Consider the following 4,895-nt stretch of genomic DNA (forward strand, 5'->3'; position numbering starts at 1 on the left):
ATTATTATTACTCATAGTGATGAATGACATACATTGTAAGACATTTTATAACAATTAAAAGCGACTATTGTATCACATCATATAAAAATTGTGCTAAAAGCAGTTATATCTATATAGTACCTATAACCTATATGAAGCAAGAGATAAAGCAGTAGATTTAATTATAAACAAAACCAGTCAAACCCGTTTTACCTGTACTAGCTATTATTATGTATTAGGTGAGGGTTCTTATAATGTGTGCAGAGAAAAAATTAAAGTGAAATACATGTGCAATATGTTCAATTATGTTATGTATTAACCTTCAGCTGACTACAATCAAATTTGGATTTGTTATGAATTTTCAAAAAAATGGGCCAACAACCAAAAATACATGATGGGGTTTAGAAGTACTCTTGACATAAAGGAAGCTCTACTAATGTGAGACAACTAATAACTTGGTGTTGTATGTGTTGGTGTTCATTATTCCATGGTTTTTTTTGGCTTATCGCATATGGTACTTTTTACTTATTAATTTGCTGCATTCATTTTTTGTCAATAACAAATTGAAAATTTTAATAGCATACAATGTTTACAAAGTTCACTCGTGCTTGTCCCATATGTTTAACATCATTCAAGTTATAAGAAATATTAAACTCACCAAAAGGCAGTAAAATTAGAGTCAGCCATAATCAAGAAATTTAAATTTTTTAAATTTTAAAAATTTATTTCTTCATACATCACATGTTGTTGCTGTACAGTTGTTGTTCCTCTTATCTCACCATAAGCTGGGTTAACATTAATTTTTAATTTATTAACATTGATATTTAATTTATTAACATCTTCATATGCTTCATTAGGAACTGTACTTATGTGTTGAGACAAGGTACATGTAGCTCCTGCAATAATGGATAATAATAATAAGTATTACATTATTTTACTATTCTTGTTTCTCTTATACATGCCATATACCAACACAGTGATGCACACTGCTATTATTATTAATACAACAATAGTCAGTGATATTACTACTGGTACAATGATAGCTATATTAAGAATATAAAGTATAATATAGTGTATTATATGACTGACCAGTACTAGATGTAGTTGTACCTGGTGTACTAGTAAGTAATGGAGTAATAGTAGGAGATGGTGTAGGATTCATTGTAGGAGTAGTGTCTGTATAATAATGTGATGAGCAATTCATGTACATTAACTCATTTATACTGAATACTAGTACTACCAAATACTTACCAAATGCTAGTATAAATGGTTCACTACTACCAGCCTCATTACGAAATACAATACTGATAGTACACTGTTGATATAATGGCACTGGTACTGATTCTGTTATATTTATTAGTTTAGGAGAATACTTAACTGGTGTAGTACTATCATATATAACACCAGTTTCATTACACTGTATAATAATTATAATATTCCCAGGAGCTTCACCAGTACACTCTAATGTAACCTGTTATCAAAATAATGATTATAAATTAAGAACATGATATTACTGGTACATTGAAGGAAGCAGTAGCACTAGTCTTATTAAATGCTATTATACTTAAACCAGCTTCTCTAAATGATCTTGGTACTAAATAAACATAAAATCATTTAGTCGGTAGTTATTGTTTATTGTACCTCTTTGATATGAGAATGTATCATTAATAGATATTCCTTCTCCTAATTCATTAACTCCAGTTATAACATATGTATAACGATGAATAAATAAATTATTATCCACAAACTGATAACTGGTATCATATACTGACACAGTATCCACTAGACTACCAGTAATAGCATCATATATACTGAGATTATAATACTGTATAGATACTCTATCATCAACTGTAGGAGCAGTCCATGTTATATCAATAGTAGAACAGTTGTCAATTGAAGAGTCGATGTTAGTAACTGGTCCAAGAAAACCTAACAATGAGAAAAAGAATTAAATTAAAGAATAATAATGGATAAGGCTTTACCAAATCCTAAAGAAGGTGTAGGTAGATATTCTCCTCCATTATTACTCAGTGATACATTAACAATAAATGTATTTAAATTATTAGGTACAGTTATTACTCCAGTAATCATCAGTTGATTATTAACTTGTGTTGATATACTGTTACTATCTTGTATCTCATCATCAATATTTAGTATGATAACAATTATAATGTTAGGATATTCACCAACGCATAACAGACTGACCTAGAGTGAGTGTGTGTGTGTATGTGTGAGTGTTTGTATGTGTATGTGTGTGAATAAGGTGAACTGAAGTTACACAAACAATAATTTGCTATGCATGCATTTCCTGTTAGTTTACTCATTGTGTGATGAGCTTATGGTGAATATACTTACATTAATACTGATATTCAATGATATTAGTTGACCATCAATTACTGGTACCACTGATACAGGAGGAGTAATGAGAGGAACTGAAAGATACACTGTGAACATATACATGAAGCCCTATTCCAACATCATTAATAGGAGAAACTGATACATTATTTAATATACAAGGATCAGGATTAGTAGCTGATAATATAATACTCTTGTTAGTAGTAGTAACGTTCACTAATCCATTGACTATATAGTATCCAGTGATAGGTACATTATCCAGTGTATAAGGAGCTGTCCAAGTTAGTAATACACTGGATCTATTAATAAAGGTATAACCCAGATCACCAACACTATCCAATAGACCTGAAAAAGTGACTAATGACACAATTAAACTGATACATTACTATACCTTGTATTGTTAGTGTAGCATTATCACTTCTAATGTCACCAGGAGAAGCAAAACAACATACATAAGTATTATTATTAATTTCTCTTGCATGAACTGATAGCTGTCTTCTTCTTATAGTTCCATTAATAGTGTCTTGACTTAATTCAGTAAATCCTCTGTTAACGTTGACAGCTTCAGATGCTGGTATTTGTCCAACATAAAAGAATATAAAAGACACTCCAGTTGCTTCACAAGTAAAGGTGACAGTTGAATTGAGACTTGTATTCAATGATACTGGCTGAGTTACATATTCTGCAAGACAGCATCTTATAAAGAATCCAAAAAGAAGTGTAACAAGCATCTCTACAGGATATTAATAGACTATTCATTGTCAGGGTGTGGCTGCATGGCTGTCCCCACTGCCCATTCATGCATCCTTGAATCTAACATGGTGCAATTTCATTTTACTAGTTCTGTATATGATTTATTGCAATTACAAATAATGATGTAAATTGCATTTAAAATAAAATATGATTATATTCTAGCCTACAAGTAATACTTCTGTTCACACATTACATTTGAAAAATGTCTCTGCTTCATAGAAAGTTTGTACCAATTCTAATTACTTTTTTATTTAGCTCAAAAAATATGCCAAGTTGTGAAAATAACAATGGGCTGGCAAAATTGATCTATATAGCTACAGTTTTAGATTAGCTCATAATTTTTTAAAAGCATGAATTATTCTATGCATACCTCTTTGAAGAATTAATGTTAGTAACCTGTCCAAGAAAGCCTTCATATAAAGTAAATATAAATGACATGCTAAATCCAAAAAATAATATAATAATAAAGTTTTCTGCATTATTACTCAATGATACATTAACAATAAATGTATTAACATTAGATATTGAAGTACTTTCAGTTACAATAATCAGTTGAATTAAAGTTTTGCAAACAATATTCATTTGCTATGCATGCATTTCCTGTTTACTACTGTGTGATAGGCTTAATGAATATACGGTACTTACAGAAATAGTGATATTTAATGATGTTTGTTGTTCATCAATAATTGGTACAACTGATACAGGAGGAGTAATGAGAGGAACTGAAAGATAATACTGTGAACATATACATGTACATAAAGCCATAGTAGGACTAACCTGCTTTACAATATAAATTGATGAACCTATTCCAACATGATTAATAGGAGAAACTGATACATTATTCAATGCACAAGGATCAGGATTAGTAGTTGATAGTGTAATATTAGTATTATTATTAGGAGTAGTAATGTTCACTAATCCATTGACTATATAGTATCCAGTAATAGGTACATTATCCAGTGTATAAGGAGCTGTCCATGTTAATAATACACTGGATCTATTAATAAAGGTACAATCCAAATCACTAACACTATCCAATAGACCTAACCACACCATCAATCATAGCTAGCATTTTACCATTGACTTTGAGTTTGACCTCTTTAAACAGATGTTTGGAGGCAACACATTTAATAGTCGTATCAGCAAGGAATTGTACTTGAACTTTAAACAGTTTCCGTTGCTTAAAAGAAACGATGAAAGTTGAATTTACCTTTTATTGTTTTAGTCTTCTTCTATGGTTTAACACGAGAAGGCATCATCATCATCGTTGTCCCCATCAATCTCATCACCACTTTCAGACAGATGCTCCAGAAGTAAAAGCAAACCTTAGAACACCTTGTGTTTACTTTATTTGTATTATAGCAACGTGCTCCCTCGTTTTTCCTCCTTTGCTCTTTCCTTTCTTTCTGCTAGGCTTTGTGCTCTCTTTTATATTCTCTTCTTCTCCTCCTTACTCCTTACAGCAAGCAGGGTTATCAATTCTAATTTAAAATGTTCCCTTTTAGTTTTTACTTTGTCAGGAAAAAAACTGTGAAGCACAAATTAATTTATTTTGCCCAAGTTACGCGTAATTATTGTAAAATCATTATATTTCTTTCTCTCAGAATCTTTTAATACTGGTTATTTTAAAAGTCACCAGAAGAGGTAAATTGAGAAGATGGTATTACAAGATTACATTGATCATTAAAGAGACCAATGCTCACATGACATGCTCTGGCAAGAAGGTATTTAATTTTAATATTATTTTATATTCATTAATTTATTTATTAATGTATTTTTGTAGATAAAAAGGAAGTTCCTAAATCTTT

General features: G+C 30.5%; 1 long non-coding RNA gene across 1 annotated transcript; it reads right to left on the minus strand.

Moving 5' to 3' along the window:
- Positions 1–1,410: 1,410 nt before the first annotated feature.
- Positions 1,411–1,661, minus strand: LOC109590335 (uncharacterized). The gene is made up of 3 exons (XR_002189269.1): positions 1,621–1,661; positions 1,494–1,573; positions 1,411–1,450 (listed from the first exon to the last, which is right to left on the minus strand). It is a non-coding gene; the product is annotated as an uncharacterized LOC109590335 (long non-coding RNA).
- Between the last annotated feature and the right edge of the window lie 3,234 nt (positions 1,662–4,895).

The sequence above is a fragment of the Amphimedon queenslandica genome, unplaced genomic scaffold, assembly GCF_000090795.2.
Source record: "Amphimedon queenslandica unplaced genomic scaffold, v1.1 AMPQUscaffold_10194_Cont17394, whole genome shotgun sequence".
NCBI lineage: Eukaryota > Metazoa > Porifera > Demospongiae > Haplosclerida > Niphatidae > Amphimedon > Amphimedon queenslandica.